Below are 21493 nucleotides of genomic sequence, written 5' to 3'. Positions count from 1 at the left end.
ATTATCCATCCTAAAATATAAATAAATTAATATCTGAGGACATGCTGGCAAGAAAAAAAGCAGTGTGCTCTTTTTTTTTTTTTTTTTAAGAAAATCACCTAATCTTTGCTACATGTACATCAATCATGATTACAAAACAAGGAAGACATTGTAAGTAATGAGTTGCACACAGTCCTGCTGTATATTTACCACCCACACCTCTCAGTTTGCAAAAATAACACAGTTGTTAACAAGTGCTGTCAAAGTCTTGCTAATGTTTTCAACCTACACAAATACTGAAAGAGCAGAGTTTCATTTTAATTGCTTATTTCTTTCTATCTAACAGAAGTGTGGTGGCAAAAATGACAATATTTCATACTAATAATAATCCAACAGTCTATTTATGATGACTATTATGGCTTCGGACTACAATTGCCATTAACAGTTTTGCAGTCTCCATCAGCAAACAGTTCAACAATGATGAAACTATAATGAATGTATATCTGGTGTCACTCAGATAAGGAAGGCTTCTCTTTTGAGTTTGGTTCCTCTTAATGCTGCTTTCTCATGTTGTCTCAGGGAGTTTTTCATTGCCATTACTGCCTCTAGCTTGCTCATATATATATGAATTAAAAATGATTACAATTAAATTTATATGCTTTATCTATTTCCTAATTTATATAAAGCTGCTTTCTAACAATAAGTATTGGTAAAAGCGCTATACACATAATTGAATCAAATGTAATGATGTCAAATGAAAGCTTTAGTGTGCATTTACATATTAAGTTCCCCGTTCATTTTATGCCATTTCATCACCAACAATACTGTTAATAAGAATGACTGATTATGAAAGTCATCAACATTATATATGTTTATCATTAAAGAAAAACAATCTATCTTGAATAAGAATAATTAATCTTTCTACAATGTTATTTGACTACATTTTACTAGTAGATATTAGTCCATAATCTATCCCTACCTAAATACAACCTCAATTAAAAAAAAAATTAGAACACTGTCAAATGTATATAAAAACAGAATGCAAAAATTTGCAAATCTCATAAATCCATATTCTATTCACAATAAAACAAAACAAAAACATTTCAAATGTTTAAAGTGAGAATATATAAAATGTTTTTAAATGTTGAAAGGTCTAATCTGCAGGCAGGCAGGCCACTGCAGCCCCCGGACTCTTCTACTACAAAGTCATACTATGGAAATAAATGCAGTATGCAGTTAACATTGTCTTGTTCAAATATGCATGGCTTTTCCTGAAAAATATGTTTTCTGCATGGAAGCATTTGTTGCTCTAAAACCTGTACAGTATATACCATTCAGCATTGATGGAGCCTTTCCAAATGTGCAAGTTGCCCATTCCACTGGCACTAATATACTCCCATACCATCAGAGATGCAACTTTTTACGAGCACTGATAACAAGCCAGATGGTCCATTTCCTCTTTAGTCAGGAGGACTGGGTGTCCATGGTTTCCAAAAAGAAATTAATATTTCGATTCACCTGAACACAGAACAGTTTTCACTTTTGCCTCAGTATGTTTTAAATGAGCTTTGGCCCAGAAAGGATGGTGGTGTTTCTGAATCATGTTCTCATATATGCCTTCTTTTTTGCATGATAAAGATTTAACCAGCATTTGTGGACGGCATGGCAAACTGTATTTACAGACAGTGATTTTTGGTGGTGTTAATGGGCCTATGCAGTGATTTACATTACAGAATCACAACTGTTTTAAATGCAGTGCCGCCAGTGCAGTTATCCGACTGATAAAGTAGTAGAATGATTAAATGATAAGTATAAAATGATTAAATGATATCTAGCCAAAAATGATATCTAGCCAAAAATTCCACAAAGTCCGCAGCCAATATTGATTTTTTTTTTTACCCTTGTCCCTTGTTCACAGAGATTTCTCCAGATTCTTTGAAACTTTTAATAATATTATATATTGTTAATAATGAGATATTCAACTGCAATTTTATGTTTAGGAACATTATTTTGAAATTGTTCCACAATTTGTAGACATACAGATTGGTGAAGCTTTTTTTCTGAATTACTCTCTAAGTGCGCTCTAAGATATACTACAGTATTTATACACATTCATCTTACTGATCTGTTGTCAGTTAACCAAATTTGTTTAGGTTAGTTTCTTTTTAATAACACTTACTAGACTTGTGTTGGGCCATCCCTGACTTTATTGAGATGTGTTGCAGCAATCAAATTCAAAATTACCTTGTTTTTTCCTTAAAATGATAATTTCATCAGTTCATACATTTCATGTTTTTTTAATGTTCTATTGTGCATAAAATATGGGTTTTTATGATTTACAGAGTAACTCTTTTGGAATTGGGGTTGTAGATATTTGCAGCAATTCTTTCTCCCCTCCTCACCTACTCAAACAAATTTGTTTTAGGAATGCATTGCAGCTTTATGAATTATGAGTGACCCAGCATGGCTAGTTAGGGATCAATGCCTTTGTGCTGATCATCTCATAGTCTTATCATAGACAAGCTGAGTCACACCATAATTTAAGTGTAGTGATTGAATGATAAAGCTTTGTTCTCTCTCTCTCTCTCTCTCTCTCTCTCTCTCTCTCTCTCTCACCTAATTAATTTTTAGCAATATCTGTGTGTGACAGCACACAATTGTTAATTTCTTACAGGAATAGCTTGAAAACTTGGTAATCATTATAATAGGCATTGCTACTTTATTTAGAAACAAAAAGCTGTAGAACCATAGCAAAGATATTAAACAACCGGCAGTACAATTGCATCAATAAAAATTAATCCGACTAATCATCAATGTGCACCACTCAAGACTTTACAATGTCCTCTCAGACTAACGAAGGCAGTGAAAAGACAGCAGTCACTCAAGAGGGCTGCAGGATGATGTGAAACAAACAATTGTTACACAAGCAACAATGATAACAAATATAAGAAACAATAATAATTGCACTGCACTCACCATTTTTACACACCACAAAAACAACACTGTAAAAAAAAAAAGCACAGGTATGCATTTAAAAGCTGCACGAATGTTTATTGAATTCAGAACTCTTTTGAAATAAAACAAAACAAAAACAACAATTCAGCTCATCGTGTTTGTAGAAAGCAGGGTTGCACATATGATACTGAGTTCACTGAGTGGGAGGATCATAATATGGGGCTGCTTCTCTTCAAACAGCACTGGGCCATTATATGTCATTGAAGGAAACATGAATGGATATATTAAAGAAGAAGTGGATCTTATGGGCAGAGGAATTAAATCTTGAGAGAAGATACAGACTAAATAACTCAACACTGGTTTTCATTAAAAGGAAAAATGAAGGTGCCTGCATAGTCTAGTCACAAGTCTGCAACAAAGCAAGTACCTCTTACCACAAACCTCTCAAAGCTTTAAATGCCAACAATGCCTTTCCAAAAAGTATGAATTTGTGTAATACATATGTAATACATGTCAGTCAGTATCTGGTGTGAACACCATTTGCCTCACGCAGTGCAACACATCTCCTTCGCATACAGTTGATCAGGTTGTTGATTGTGGCCTTTGGAATGTTGGTACACTTCTCTTCAATGGCTGTGCAAAGTTGCTGGATATTGGCAGAAGCTGGAACACGCTGTCAAGTATGCCGATCCAGAGCATCCCAAACATGCTTAATGGGTGACATGTCCGGTGAGTATGCTGGCCATTCAAGAACTGGGATGTTTCAGCTTCCAGGAATTGTGTACAGATCCTTGCAACATGGGGCAGTGCATTATCATGCTGCAACATGAGGTGATGGTCATCCATGAATGGTACAACAATGGGCCTCAGGATCTCTCCACCGCTACCATGGGCCACTCGATCCACATTGTTGACATTGAGAAGCATGCAGATGCGTTTCCCTGAAACGGTTTCTTACAGTTTAAGCAGTAATTCTTTGGTTGTGCAAACTAATTGTTGCAGCAGCTGTCCGGGTGGCTGGTCTCAGACAATCTTGGAGGTGAAGATGCTAGATGTAGAGGTCCTGGGCTGGTGTGGTTACACGTGTTCTGCAGCTGTGAGGCCGGTTGGATGTACTGCCAAATTCTCTGAAACGTCATTGGAGATGGCTTATATTAGAGACATGAACATTCAATTCACAGGCAACAGCTCTGGTGGACATTCCTGCAGTCAGCATGCCAATTGCATGCTCTCTCAAAACTTGCGACATCTGTGGCATTGTGCTGTGTGATAAAACACATTTTAGAGTGGCCTTTTATTGTGGCCAGCCTAAGGCACACCTGTGCCATAATCAGCAAAGGAGAACTGTTAATTAACACAGATTTAAACAGATTTGTGAACAATATTTGTGTCAGGGATCCACCTGCCATGCCTCCCTCAGTAGCTGTCATGCTGCCTCGTTCTGCCGCTCCCGGCATTAACGAGAGACTGGTGTCCGCTCCAGTGTACCGCCAAGGGTGCCGCACCGCCGCCTGGAAAGGGACGTTGCAACGCAGCCTGACCGTGAAACGGAGGTCGTACCGCCGCCTGGCCGCGCAAGGGATCTTGTACCGCCGCCAGGCCACGAAAAGGAGGTCGTACCACTGCCGAACTGCAAAATGGACAAAACGCCGTCACCAAACCCCTCCGGATGTGCAATCGTACCTCCAGGTCCCTCTGAAGGCGACGCCTCGCCCCCAAGTTCCCCTGAAGGTGACGTCTTGCCCCGTGCTCCTCAGAAGGTGACGTCTCGCCCCCGAGCTCCTCAGAAGGTGACGTCTCGCCCCCGAGCTCCTCAGAAGGCAACGTCTTGCCCCCTAGTTCCCCTGGAGGCGATGTCTCGCCTCCAAGTCCCTCTGGCGGTGACGTCACGTCTCTAATTTCCCCCAAAAGCGCCGTCACACCCCAAAGCTCCTCCCTGGGTACTGTCGCGCTGCAAGGTTCCTCCAAGAACCCCGTCGGACTTCAAAGTCTCCCAAAACATGATAAATATATATATATGATGTGGATATATACATGTATAAGTATATTGAATATTAAAAAAATCTGAAAATGTATTTCCACCATAAACATATTTAATGTATGTCACAACGTCTGTGTAATTTGCCAAGTGTAAAGAATGTTTGCTTTACTCATGATGACAAAGTCTTCTGGGCATGCCCATGCACCCTTATAATGTCCAAATTATCTGTGTAATTGCATTTGTGACATTCTCAACAACAACAAGACATTATAAGACATTTTCAGAGAGCCATTTCTAGGCTATGCTTCACATGAGGTGAACAGCCCTGAAGCATTTGGTACTAAAGATTCACCTTTAGCAGAATGTTGCAACTGCATCATGTTAATAGAAACTACCAGTGCATTTCTTTAGGATCTGCCATCTTGAACTTTTAATAACATTTCACAAGTGCAGCCTCACCTTTAATTGAGCAATAGGAAGATTACTAGAAAAAAATTAATAAAGGGGAAGAACAACTGAGAGAAAATAAGGTGGAGTCTGGTTTGCAGTAATCAGCAAGTTCTCTAATGAGGAGCCTTGGACCTCCCATTAGGGGTCGCCACAGCGGATCATCCGATTTCTGGATAATAGTGGATAAAGAAAGTAAGAGACTGTGAGGTTTGTGTAAATTCTTAAAATGGTGAACAGTAAAGAAGTATTTTTCGTTTCTCACTGTACTTCAGTGAATTTTTAAGTATTTTTACATTACATTTTTTTTTTTACTTTTCTATTATGAAACTATATTTCATAATAAATAAAATTTCTCACAACTTCGAAGTGAATACATTACATCGCTTAAATAACAACCTGTCACTAGGCCATAAACCCAAAGCTCTGGTGAGATTATGTGTGGAGTAATGGTTCTCTCAATCTCCAACTGTAACAATAAAAAAACCCTTTGCTTGAAATGAAATGAATGAAACATTGAATTGCATGAATGCTTAAAAAAAATTGTTCTCAGTGATCAGTTCTTTTACATACTTAAATACATTGAAAAGCACATATAGCCATAATTCCACAAAATGTGGAACACTCTTCAAAATGTAAAATAAAACCAGAATGCAATGATTTGCGAATCTCAAAAACCAATAGTTTATTCAAAATGGAACATAGAAAGCTTGAACTGTGGAAATGTACCATTTAGAAAAGGAAAAAAAAAGGGTAATTTTGAAGTAGGTATTAAAAACGACATTTTGTAACTAATTAGGTTAATTGGCAAAAAGTCACTAACATGATTGGGTATAAAAACAGAATCTTAGACTGGCAGTCACTCAAAAGTAAAAAAGAGCAGAGGATTTAAATATTCTTCCTCAACATAAAATTTTTGAACCTTCAAGTATTGCATTTACATTTACATTTACATTTGCGGCATTTAGCAGACGCCCTTATCCAGAGCGACGTACAAACGTGCTTTAAATCTCTAGTAGTGAATAAATCTACACTGGTACGCAAGAATACAAACTCAATATAAATATAACTCGAATTCTACAAACTTGGAAAGTGCTAATTTAGGTATTTCAGGAAGAGGTAGGTCTTCAGTCGTCGCTTAAAGATAATCAGGGACTCTGCTGTACGGACATCTAGGGGAAGTTCATTCCACCACCTCGGTGCCAGAACAGAGAAGAGCCTTGAATTGTACTTACCTCTCATTCTGAGAGAAGGTGGTACCAGTCGAGCAGTGCTGGAGGATCTCAGACAGCGTGGTGCAGTGCGAGATGTGATGAGGTCACTGAGGTAAGATGGTGCTGGTCCATTTTGGCCTTGTAGGCAAGCATCAGTGTTTTGAATCTGATACGTGCAGCTACTGGAAGCCAGTGAAGAGAGCGCAGCAGTGGGGTGGTGTGGGAGAACTTGGGCTGATTGAACACAAGCCGTGCAGCTGCGTTTTGGATCATTTGCAGTGGACGAATAGCGTTCAGGGGAAGACCTGCCAGCAGAGAGTTGCAGTAGTCCAGTCTTGAAATGACAAGAGACTGAACAAGCAACTGGGCAGCCTGTATGGACAGAAATGGTCGAATCCTTCGGATGTTATAGAGAAGAAATCGACAAGAACGAGCAACATTAGCGACATGTGGGAAAAAAGACAGTTCATTGTCCATAGTTACCCCAAGGTTACGAGCAGTGGCTGAAGGGGAGAGCAGAGAGTCATGAAGTGTTATTTGTAGATCTTGACCTGGAGATGAATCACCTGGGAGTATTGCATCATATATAGTGCATAATATCATCAAAAGATGTTTTAGAGATGAATTTCAGAGAAGAAATCAGAGAACCTGGAAAAATCTCTGTGTGCAAGGGACAAGGGCAAAATCAATATTGGATGCCCATGATCTTCCAGCCCTCACATCGCACTGTATTAAAAACAGGCACAATTATGTAGTGAAAGTCACTGCATAGGCTCAGATACACCTCCAGAAATCGTTGTTTGTGAACAAAGTTTGTCATCCACAAATGCAGGTTAAAGTGCCATTATGCACAGAAGAAGCCCTATGTGAACATGACCCAAAAATGCTGCCATCTTCTTTGGGTCAAAGTTAATTTAAAATGGAAAGAGGCAAAGTGTTTTGTGGTCAGACATCATATTATCATCATCACTCAGTTCAATAGCCTTCATCTCTGATGGTTTGAGGTGCATTAGTTCAAATAGAATAGGCAGCATTCTGATTTGGAAAGGTATCATCAATTTACGGAAATTAAAACCTGTTAAATTGGCCAGTTTTACTTGTGATGACAGAAAATGTTATTTATTTATATCCAGAGTGATTTTGTAATTACATTTGTGTCATTCTAAAGAACAAGATATAATAAGACAGCCTGGCAAATCCATGATCAGTTTTGAGTTAAGGGCTTTGTTTTAGGGATAAACAGACGCATGCTAGCAATTTTTTTCAAGCATTTTTAACTCAGATTTTTGTGCCATGACATTTATCTACAAATAATAATAATTTAAAAACTTAATATTATTTTGTGCATTCCATTTCATAAGAGATTTTTTTTTTTTAAAGCAGCAGTTTAAAATACACTCCATCCCAGTTTGTGTATGCACATCACATTTAACAAAAAGTAGAAAGTTGTAAATGGTAATCGAAATCGTGTATTCAAAACTGTATCAATTACACTAAAGTAATGCAATGATAAAAGTCTCCTAAACCATGCAGAAAAAAGCCAAAATCTTAAAAAACACTGTGTATGCACAAGCAGTGTGTGGTATTGCATTTGAAACACTTTGGTGCTGTGACAGTAGGAGAGCTCTTAAGGGGGCTTACAAACTTTCAGTATAGTTTGAACGACAGCATGATTCACATGAAAAATTTGTAACGTGTAATAGTGAGCAATTAATCAGCAGTTCCAGTTAAATTGCACTGGAACTGATCCGTGATTTCTGTGAATATGAACATAACCCATGTTCCTGGTATGCTCCTGTACAGGAAGCAAAGTAACCTGTGCATGTATTTAGCTGATGATGACATCCTTATATTATTAATATAATGTTATATTATAAAATTACCTTTTTTAAATGTGATTTGGTTTTTGTTCATTAGTCACATTTGTGATTACATAAGATGAATGCAAATACACCATTGTCTAGAAGAGCCAAATAAATTAAATTAAATTAAATTAGACAAATGCGAGCACACTCATATTCAGACAGAAGCAAAACGTGCCTAGTGTGAAAACCACCTAAGTGACTGATTTCCAATGATGGAAGCAACACATTTATTAGCTGAGGTTTTACCGCAGGCCCATGCTGTATTAGAAACCCATCCTAAACTGCACACATTATTTTATAGGCCCTCCATAAAAATAAAAAAAAGATCAATACTATAATAGCATATTTATACAGTTCATCTACCACCCCATCCATCAATCCATCAGGATATTAATCAAATCAGTTTTTCCTTAAACTATGAATATAGGCTTTCTAAGATTGGCCCAACAAAGAAGAAACTGCTCTCGGTAAGAAAGAGGAATGCAATCTGACGTAGAAAGGAAAGCAATAACACAACAAAAAGAGCGATAAACAGCCCATAAATAGAATTATTTGATAATAATGAAAGTTGCACCTAAAGCAAACATTAATAAGTGCCACTGCTTAAAATATAGGTAGCTGATTCCTTTGTTACAAGAAGTGCACTAACAGCTGTAGTGTGATATAGATCATATCCTTTCATAATATTTGAGGTTTCCTTTTAATAAACCATTCAAATCCATTCACTTGGATTTCAAAGGGCATGCTATGGCATTATGAACAGATACGGTATAATATATCAAGTCTTATCTGTCAGAAAAATAAAAAACTGTGATTTGTTTGATAGCAGGTTTGGCTGTCAGTGTATTTTATGATGAATTAACCAATTTCAAACTGTTTCAAGGGCTGTAAAATATGGTATTGATTTTTTGTTTTTAAATACATCTAGCTTGATCCTTTTCAGTCATGCTTTCTGCATCCATTTTTACGCAAGTTTAAGACTGTAAAATTACAGCAAACTTTTCAGAATATTGCTTGTCACACTGTATGAGATGATCCTATTAAAATCTTGGCCAGAGTCTATAACAGACTATGTGATAACATCTCGCTTATAACATGATGTTCTTTATGTCACTTTACACCATGAAGATAAAAAAAAAACCTCTGCTTATTTCATCAATCAGTGTGATCCAGGCCGGTACAGAAAATGGGGTTGTATAATCAGATGTGTGCTTTAAATAAATATATTAGTATATTAGTTTATTATTAGTGAAACCAAACTCAACATAGAGCATGAAGACAAAAAAAATTATTGTAAAGGATTCTAAGTGATTACGGTGTCTTAAATAATGTAAATCATCAGGACAAACAAAATGTAGCTATGTTTCCACACAGACAGTTTTAATTGCCGGATGGGTACATTGGCGGATTTTGGTGCTTGATTTGAGACTTGGCAGATCAGTAAGACAAATGATTTTGGATTAAAAACTTAGTGGAGTTATTTATTTACTTATGTTATTTTTAATAAAAATGGTAAAAAAGAAATGCATGCTGCATTAATTACGCGTTAATAAAATCAAGTCGACATATTTGCTTTCTGAAGGCTGCTTCTAGGAATGTTGAGAATTTTATATATATATATATATATATATATATATATATATATATATATATACTTTCTTAACTTTCCTAGAAGCAGCCTTCACAAAGCAAATATGTCTTAAATTCGAAATGAGTGGAAAATGCTTTTCAAGTCGCTTTTTTAAGGTAGAAATGAACTCCAGACTCAAAGAAGATGTGAGAGATTTCTGATGACATAATTTTCGAAGCAGCTCTCACAATTAGATCCAGCAAATTGAGCGTGAAGCTACAGGCCATTAACCCACAGTATGACAGCTGACAGTGAATTAACATTACCAATTATGATAAATAGATTAGACCTGATATATTTCTTTATATATCATATATATATATATATATGTCCTGAGATAACCTTTGCAAGTACTTCCTCATGATTTAAACTCGAATTCTATTCACATACATACACACACACACACACACACACACACACACACACACACACACACACACACACACACACACATATATATATATATATATATATATATATATATATATATATATATATATATATATATATTTTTTTTTTTTTTAACTCTATGTGAAAATTTATTTTATATCTAAAATTTAAAGTAAGAATGATTTCTAAAATAAATGTGTCAACATTTAAATTTTTCATTTAACAAATTGGAAAGTAAATGGACAGAAGAAAAATCAAAACCAGAACAATTCTTGGTGTAGCTACATTTTGGCTTCCATTTTTTTTTTTTACACTTGCACACTTGGTACACTTGCATACATTTTTTTAGGACTAGATACAGTTGTATGATTATGCAGTTATACCAAGCAGGTGCTAATGATCATCGACTTTCTATCTTCTTTGAAACACAAATGAAACAGAAACAGCTATGTAGGAGGTTTAAAACTGGGTGAGGAACAGCCAAACTCTGCTACTAAGGTGAGATTGTGGAGGACAGTTTGATGTCACAGGTCATACACCATGCCACGACTGAGCACAGCAACAAGACACAAGGTAGTTATTTTGCATCAGCAAGGGCTCTTCCAGGCAAAGATTTAAAAGCAGATTGGGGTTTAAACATGATGTTCAAGCTATTTTAAAAAAAATGCACAAAACCCCCCGCAATGTTGAGGACTGTAAATGCAGTAGTTGGCCAAGGACTGTTTCTGTGTATGTACACAAACAAAAAAACAAGTGAATATATAGAGCTGCGTAGAGAAATGCAATTCCATTACACCTGTAGTGTGAATGAGTAAAACTATTTGTGTATTTAGGGATTTTAGCACTCAAACATGACTCTGCAGTACATAGCATGTTAAGTGAGGCTCTCTCTCTCGCTCTCTCTCTCTTTCTCTCTCTCTTTCTTTCTCTCCTGTGTGAAAAAACCCACATCAGTGCTATATTTTTAGTGTTATAAGGTAGAGCGTCACCAATGTGTCTGTGTACCACCACAGCAGGAGCAACACCATGCTGACTATGAATAGTCTTTGGATGTACAGGTGATGTAATGTATTCATGAGGTCTGGGGATACCCATAGAAACACAGATTTGGGTTTTAACGCTTTAAGCGATGACAACAACAACATTAATGAATAGCAGGAACAGTGTTTAAGATAGTAGAGGAATGCAAGAAGAATTGAATATGAGACATGGAAAGGGAGTAGCTGTAGCTGTGAAGAAAATGAAAAAATGTATAAGAAAATGTATGACACGCAGATGAATTACTGCTAGTGGCTCCCACTGAAATATTATACTAAAGCAAAATGAAACACAGACTGTAGCTGTAAATAGAGACATCTTAGTTATCCACTCCCCCTCCCTCTCAGTGTCCCTGGCACAAAACCCCCTACACACTTTTAACATCACTCTCTTTAAAGGCAACATTGCTGAGCAGGCTTACAGCAAGGCAAAGGAGCTCCAGGAATTTGGACAGAATCATGCCTGAAGTGCACATAAGCTGATATGTAACCAAAGCACGTCCACGCCTCTCTTCTGCTGTCCATGTGATCTGTCGGCTCTCAGAGACTGCATACTTTTCAGTGTTTTCGGTTTTGGTTGTGTTTCTTCTATACTTCTACTCTTATGTAAGAACAAAGCACAATAATTAGTTGCAAGAACTCATGATTTCTGTAGAAAGTGAAACTGCAGCTATATTTAAGAAAATTGTACTCTTAGCATTCTTATTCATGACCCTATAATTTGTAAACAAGCAGTAATGGTGGAGAACAGCATTCTTTGCCACTTGGAGCAGGTAATATGAACACCACACTGCCATTTAAAAGGAGACCCCTTGAACTTACACAATTACTGTATTTACTCATGACAGGTATAGGATTTTATCTTCTGTAGCACACATCGGATAAACATTAGTGATGTGAATCATCTCCCTCATCACATGCCGCTGGGTGATCTGCTAAACCGTTATATTACAGACTTAGATTTCATTTATATTTATAGAACATCACGATGGATCATGTAGGCTTATTTGGAAATTGCAATTTAATACATCATGGCACAAAGATACAACAATTTGGATTAGTCAAGAACATTTGAAATGCTATTGAGAGCGTTCTAAAACAATTCTTTAGACAATAGAACATCGTGTTACTTTGCACTGAATAATTGCTGAGTGATGGTTCCTGGATTTATCCAGATTTTGTCCTACTGACTGTGTGCTGCTCTGCATGTTTACAATACTTGTGGTTTTCTGGGTACTCTGGTTTCATCCCACCTTCCAAAACTTGACAGTGGTGGATTGGCAACTGTAAATTGTCCCAAGGTGTAAATGTATGTGCAAATGTGTGTGCATGGTGCCTTGTGACTGACTGGCGTCCTACCCATCGAATATTCCTGTTTCAACACTGTTTTTGGGATCGGCTCTCGAATCACTGCAACATTGGACAGTATCAACAGGGTAGAGAAGATGAATAAAAAAGTAATTCAAAGAATGTTACTATAATTTCATGTAGGCTATACAGGACAAAAGCAACAACAGTAGGTCAACAGGAAAAAAAAACATTTGAGACACTCCTGGTAAATAAGATCAAAGATAAAACAGTTGACAGTTTGCAATATTGGTGTGCCACTATCTGCAGAGACCAGAGATGACCCTGAAGCCACTGTCAAATAATTGTGACATTTAACTGGATTTAAATATATTGTACAGGGTTTATCAACAAGAAACAGTGATTTACAAAATAAAACCTGCAAAATCAGTTATTTTAGTGTAGATTATATTGATGGTTGCTTGTTATCTTCCCTGCGCTGTCTATAAAACATGATGTAGGAGGTCAGGGAAATTATGGGTGTATCAACGAAGTAGGAGACGAATACTATGGTGGGAACATGTATAGAATTATGTAGTAAAATAAAATGTATTAAATAACTCAGAATTGGTTTTAAATCATTAATTCTTCAAAGTATCCTCTTTTAGCTTTGATGACAGCTCTTGGCAATCTCTCATCCTCATGTGGCAGTCACAGGGATTTGTATTCCAACAATCACGATGAGGTGTTGAGTGCTTGTTTGCTGCTTTTCCTTCACTCTCCAGTCTAACTTAATCCAAACCATTTCAACTGGTAATCAAACTTCATGTAGCTACTTTGGGCTGTTTAACACGTTTTTCTTTACAAACATTATTCCATATGTATTCTTTCATAGTTTGGATGTCCTCAGTATTAATGTACAGTGAGAAAAATAATAAAAAATAAGTAAAAAACACTGAAGGAGTATGTGTCCAATTTTTGACTAGTAGTATACATACCTACAATCAAAAAAAATAAAAAATAAAAACTCCTGCAGTGACACAGTTAAATGGAATCTGTATATAAACAATCCTTTGATTTATTAAAAAATATCCTACTCATTCATATAATGTGCAAACTAAAACTGCTGTTCTCCTTGCACAACGTTCTCTCAATATTCCACAGAATGATGCGAAAACAAAAGAATCATAAAGTGAGTGAAAATGCTGTTAGTTGATAAAAGAGGACACATGAGTTAACAAGATAATTAATAACCACCCTATTTAACCATGGTAAACAAAAAAACTAACCCAGAACAGATTTTTTAAGACAGATGGGCTACAAGAGCAATAGCCACACAACATAAAATTCCACTCCAATTAGCCTAGAACAGGAGGCTCCAGTGGTCATAAACTCACAGAATCTGCACAGCTGACAGTTAATCTGGGGTCTGAACTGGCAGCTGAGGAATTTGGGGGGATCGCGGTCTTCCAATTGTGCACACTTGCACATCTGGAGCCATGGTAAGAAAGAGTATTGTTGGAATAGCTGCTCTGTTAGTGTTGTTATTCAGGGTGAGGGACGAGTTGCTGACCTTTTGTTTGACCAAAATAATTTTGCTTGTCCAAGGTTGATGTGCATGTCTGACCCCTACCCAACGAAACATTTTAAAAATAGTGTTGAAATAAACCATTATAACTATTAGGGAGAAAAAAATATAATTTTTTTTTTTTTGTTGTATTCTTTGCTTGAACTCTGATAGACTCAAATAGCCAGGAGTGTGTTTCTCAAAAATTGCTAAATTATGTTGATCAACCTAGTTTCTACTGTTACTAATAGCTAAGATGGGAAAATTAAAATTGAAATACATCCACTATAGAGACTAAAGAATGCAGAAAACTATGTACCATATGTAACATATAAATATAAATAAATCAATAAATAAATACATAAATAAATAAATATAAAAATAAATAAATAAAAGCATTAATGATATTATCTATTCCTATATGATTAAGGGACTTTGGGTTAAGAAATACAGTGCAAGCACAAATGACAGAGGGACTTATATGCTCATGACAATAATGTGTGGGGTGTTAATACTTTTACATTACCTTGATGTATGGTGTATGTGATAAACTGCATCTAGCTTTCAGTAACCTTTCTGCAGCCAGTCATTTAATGAGGCTACGCAAATAGCTTCAGATTTACGTTCAGTCCTTAGCCCTGTTCTGAGAGAATATTGTTGGAATAGCTGCCCTGTCAGTGCTGTAATTTAGGGGGAGGGTGAAGCTGCTGACCTTTTGTTTGAGTGTACTGGGTTGGCCAACAAATTGTGTTAATGTCTGAGATTTATGTGGATTTCTCTGCTCTATCCAACAGCACATTTTGAAAATAGTGTTGGACCAAGCCATTATGCTTATGGAATAGCAAAAAATACAAGCTGTTACACTATTACATTAGTACTCATAACTAATGTTGCTTTATTGTAGAGTCAAGCCTTCGAAAAAACACAAGCTAAAACCAAGTTAATTTTAATGACATTTTTACAGTTAATATAAAGACTTATTAACTATTTACCTTTTTCAATCTATTTCTTGATAGTATCTTAATAATACTATAAACTCGAACTAAACTTTGGACAAAATGTTTGTGGATGCCTGAATAGTCCCCATTTGCTATTACAATACACTCCAGGAACTCGAGCTGCATCAACAACACTTTGGGAACGCTTCCGCGTTGTCCAGGTTCTAAATCACGTATGTAATCTGTCCAATGGAAAGCGATCCATCACCGGCGGGGTGACATCACGACCAGGAAGCTATAAAAGCAAATGGAGTGAAGCTGGCAATAGCTTCTGTTTGTTCATGAAGCCCTCTATTGTGTGTTTGTCTGAATGGTAAGTGGTAAATGTTCGAAAAAATATATAAAATAAAGACAAGCAAGAAAACAAAGCACATTTTACGGCTTATGTGTGGCTTACCTGGGAGCGGACCATGCTAAGTCGGTTCTCAAGGGAGCCGACAGCGCAGATTGCGCTCGCATGTCTATGCGGACGCTCCGCTCCCGGTGGGCACTCTTCAAGGAGGGTGAATCAGAATGTGGACAACCTGGAAGTGTTCCCAAAGTGTTGTTGATGCAGCGTCTCTTTCCCTTAGAGAACCATGGTTACATATGTAACCTGAAAACATTCTAATGTAGGGTACAGTCAGAATTCCAATTCATGCCAAAGATGTTCAGAAGGTTTGATGTTAGAGCTCTGTGGCAGGCCACTCAAAATCTTCCGCTCCACTCCATGGCTTTGTGCACAGGGGTACTGTCATGCTGGAACAAGTTTTGGTCTCTTACTTCAAATAAGGGGAAAATTTGATGTTACCACACCCAAAGGCATCGGTACAGTTATGTGCCTCAAATTCTGTGGTAATTGTTAAGAGAAGAACCACATATAGCTGGGAATTTCATGTGTCTCATTACTTTTGTCCATATAGTGTACATGTGTATGGTCAAATCAAATCAATCAAATAAAATTTTATTTGTCACATACACATACATACAGGGTATGACATGCAGTGAAATGCTTAAGTATTGGTGCAGTATTAAGTATAGGTGCAGTATTTACAAAAAAATCCACTATCACAAAATTATCTTTCCCTAGAATGTTCTTGGCAATATGATGTGGGGCCAAGGGAAACTTCAACCGTATTTGAGTCAAATTCATATCTGCAATCCAAACATGGTGAGTCAACATTGGCATTCACATATGTTCAGTGGATGCATAAGTTCCATTTATAAAGCATGATTACTTTTAGCTACCTCCTTGCTATAAGATGAGCTAACTATAGAAGGTGTATCAAACAAAAAGCTGTGAATAAAGAGGAAGCCAAATCAGTTAGCAGCCTTTTCAAAAACATTACATACTATTTCAAGGAAAACCATTCATCTATGCTAGCAAATGCTAGATGGCAGTTATGTGTGTTCGGGAGGGGGGCCAAAGAATATTTTAAGGAAAAAATGCAGTGGGAGTTACTAAATTAGAGGAAAATAAATAAATGATAATTTGTTACTTACTGTAAAATAAATTAAAGCAAAAAGGGCAGGAAAAGTGTCTCATTAAAAGCAAAGCAGTAATGTTATTGTGGAAAAACTTCAGGCCAACGCATATTGTAGACCACTTTTAAGAAAAAAGCTCTTACTACATAAAAGAAGAAAGCACAATCAGCAAAAAAATAATGAAATGAAAAGAAACTAGCTTTGGGATGAAGTAGAAAGATGTGTTTTTTTATTTATAAAAAATACAAAGCATTTCTGTGTGACATTCTAAATAAGCACAAAAAGCTCAAAATCACAACATGAACTTGGCATATACACTATATGGACAAATGTTTGTGGACACCTAAGCATCAAATTTGTTATTTGCATTTTGAACTTTCCATTCTACATGTAGTCCCTATAATTGTGCTGTTATAATAAAATCCATTCTTCTTGGAAGATGTTCCATTAGATTTTGGAGTGCACTTATTTAGCCACAAAGCCTTTAGTAAAGTCAGGTACTGGTATAGGTTAAGGAGACCTGGGGTGTTGAGGTCAGAGCTCCATAGCAGGCAAATAAAGATCTTCCACTCCAACCCATGTAAACCATAACTTCGAGGAGCTCTCTTTGTGCATTGAGGCACTGTCATGCTGGAAAAAGTTTTGGTCTCCGAGTTAAATTAAGGATACCACAATGCTTTCCAGCTATATGTGGAATTTCCTTAAAATGTTACCACAATGTTGGAGGAACACAATTTATATGATGTCTTTGGAAGCTACTACTATGTCCATTAAAATGTAAGGGTACACATATTCATACCAAATTTTTTGGGTACGATCTTTCTGTTCAGTAGACGTGTACTGAATGCAACCCTTTTTATGCTTTAATTCTTTTTATGCCTTTTAAATCTAAGCCCCCTTAGGAACATATTAGTTGACGCATTACGTTTGTTTAGTTTTCACCTTGCACTTTGAACGCATTTATTATTACACACACACACACACACACACACACACACACACACACACACACACACACACATACATACACATCTGTATTACCCAAATGAGGTCCAACAAATGTAAACAATTCAAAAAAAAATTTTTTTCATTTCTTTCATTTCTTTTAAACAGTTTAATTTGTGCCAATTTAATTGATAACTCAATTTTATCAATATAATAAGAAAGTGTATTGTATTTTATTATTATTTATTATTAATATTTTTTAACTAAGCAGGCATTTTACTTAAACTGTTAATGTTCATAAATGTTAATAATAATAAACTGCGTTAATAAAAATGACAAGCAATTTTGTTTTGCATTTTCTTCCAAACATACTGAAACTGAAACGAACCGTGACTTAAAAACCAAGGTACGTATCGAACCGTGAATTTTGTGTACCGCTTTGTGTACCACATCCCTAATGTCCATACAGTGTATGTAAATTCAAACTCTTCTTCTGATTAGGAGGAGTAAAATATTACCATAGTTTGAATATTTCTAATGCAATGTGTTTAATGTATTTCTTTATAGATATAATATATTTGGGTTTTAATTGTAATTTCTGGTTAATTTAGGTAGTAATTTATGTTTAATAATTTTGTAAATGCATTTTTAGATGTCAGTGTAAATGATTCATTTAAATGTAAATATTAAACGCTCTTTTTCATATAATTTCAGAGTTTTGTGCTACTGAAAGAAAAAGCAGCTCTAGCAGGGTTGTCATGTCACTATTTTCAATTTAGCATCCAAGATCTTGTTTTAAAACAAATCAGTCAGAATTAAATCTAATCAATCTACCTATGCATATGAAAATGCATATGCTAAAGCAAGCAAAGGGAAAATGTCACTGCTGACAATGTAGGTGCCTCCCTTTGTGTAGATCCTGAAATTATAAAAATTACATGAAATTACATGAAAATTATAGGTATAGAGAATTCTTGGGGTAAGTGGTACTGTAGCTCAGTTGTTAAGGTATTTTAAGGTCACATCCTAGCTACACTAACCTGTCACTGCTGCAAGCCTTGAGCAAGGCCTTTAACCAGCAAATGCTCAGTGCTAATGTTAGTGTAAATGTAATAGTAGCACATGTAATTAGCTAGACAAGTGTGTTCAGTATAGTATTTATGCACTGTCGATTGTATTCTGTGTGTGCCATACTCAAAGGGTGTGTATTTTTTGGGTAGTTTTAAATATTCCTACTTATATTCGATAAGCCACGGAGACATAAAAAAGATTACATACAGAACATGTGGGATGTATGCATATACATAAGCCATGGAACCTGATTAACATAACATAATCAGCACCTGAATGACAACACTGACCTTCAACACAGATTAAGTAGCAAAATGTGCATAAGTGTTCACATAGAAAATTAAAACATGTGCACACACACACACACACACACACACACACACACACACACACACACACACACACACACACACACAATAAGTATGGTTGTCTGTATGCCTAGATCTATAATGAAGGTTTCAAAATTTGAATGGATTCAAGGTACCTGCTTCTGGAAAGGAATTATGTAGTGTTTCTGGAGAAAGCTTGTTTGTCTCACTGCAGAACTGCACACAATTCTTTAATTAATAAAAATAAAAAAGGTTTAGTACTATGCAGGTAGTAAAAATCTGTATGCATAAAAAGAATTCAGAAACATAGAGAGAGAAGCATGTCTTTTTACTAATATTACTACAATGTTTAATAGATCTTTATTCTAAGCATTTGAATAAAATAAGTGGAAAAACACATAAAAAAAAAACTATTGTTCACATATAGCACAGGTGCCAGCAGGTGACTTTCTTTTTTTAATATAAAGTGAAGATTTAATTTAGAGAGAAAGTGAAACATAGGGATACAAAAAAGTGAAAGACACACACATAACTATGCAATATTCCTAATTTAGCTGCATATTGCACTGTGTATATTGAACTATAGACAGTAAAATATAATTACAAATCCTTGTCTAATGCCATACTGTAAATCTCAGGTGCACTTTGTAGATTACAGTACATGAGATCAGGTGTGAGAAAATGTGACCCTTAACAGTCAAATTTGGTGATGTTATGCGTTTTGAGTACTAAAACTTTCTCAATGTCATTTAGTTTACTACCAGCTGTGTTCTCTTGCTTGACATTGTTCCATATAAATGGAAACTTGCAAACTCATATGCAAATAACACGCCTTTGAAAATAGAAGCTATTAAAACTAAAACAGTATTATTGCAAACTTTAATTTGGATATCTACACAATTTTTAAGTTAATCAGCAACTATCATTAGATTACAAGTTACCCCAAGCAAAATATAAATAATGTTTATCATAATTGTAGTTTTAAAATTGAGAAAATACATACAGAATACAGAATGTAATAATAATTTAGAAAATGATGAATGTATGGCCATTCATTCACTTTTCTCTATATGAACATATAGAATATGAACACCTGCACACCTGCTGATTTTACAGTTATCTAAACAGCCTATCATATGGCAAAGCTGATTACTATACCTAAAATAATGCAGATACAGTTTAATATCTAATGTTAAGATCACACTTAAGAAAAAGGAAAGTGTGACATGTGCCTTTAACCATCTTAAAGATAAGAAAAAACAACAACTGGTCTTTTTGCATGCTTCACCAACTATGTTAAATATTTTTGTGCCCTTGAAAGCTATAGTTTCTTGCTCTTTCTTGACAGGAGTGGAGATAATGAGATGTTCCACCTCAAGTAGCTCATCCACCTCAAGGTGCTATATGTTGTGCTTTGCTAAGATGTTTTCTGCTCACCAAAATTGTAAATAGTAATAATATGAGTTACTAAATGATTCTTGCCAACTCGATATAATCTAGTCAATTTCCTCTAAACTTTCTTATTCTCTCTTGAGTTTCCACCCACAGAACTTTTGCTCTCACAGTGTACCTGGAGTCTGTGATATGTTGATAGCACAGTGTGACAAAAAAAAAAAAAAAAAAAAGAATCATGGATTGTTGTCTAGAAGCCTTAACCAAGATTTTTCAAACTTCTGCTGACAAGTGAAGGACTGAAGTGTTATCCACCTCAATTTGTGTAAATATCATTCTTTGTTTTGGTTATATTCATTTTAAGCAGAAAATCAGGTAAAAATATTTTAAATAGGCAAGGGTGAGAGCGGTGGCCAGGCAAGGGGCGCTCACTGGTGCCCCCAGGTGGTTATGCCCTAGTTGCCCCCCAGTAGACTTTTTAGGCCGCCTAATTTTAAAATTGTATGACTTATATAATTTATTTACTTATTAATTTAGAGCAAAAACAAACACAAAACATTTAAGATTTCCCAGCATTAAATTTGCTAAATGTAATTACAAAAAAAAATAATAATAATAATATAAAAAGTTCACATGACAGTGAAGATACTGTATTAATCATATGTTCTGGACTTTATGGACAAAATAATGACAAAAAATTCTATACAATCAGAGGGATTTTTTTTTTAAGCTAAGGGTTGTCCAAATATTACATTTCTGACATTCTACTGTACAGTTCACTACTCATGCCTTTTAATTTTTGTTTCTATAATATTTGCCCATGACTGTATATATTTATATATAATATGGCTCAAAATAAGATACAATGTGATGGCCAGCAATGAAAGTTAATAATTAAATGTTAATATTTAATATTTTTTCTCAACAATATTTTTTATCATT

Source organism: Silurus meridionalis, chromosome 1, assembly GCF_014805685.1.
Source record: "Silurus meridionalis isolate SWU-2019-XX chromosome 1, ASM1480568v1, whole genome shotgun sequence".
NCBI classification, from domain to species: Eukaryota; Metazoa; Chordata; class Actinopteri; order Siluriformes; family Siluridae; genus Silurus; species Silurus meridionalis.
The sequence above is the reverse complement of the archived record's forward strand: the minus strand, read 5'-3'. Positions refer to the sequence as shown.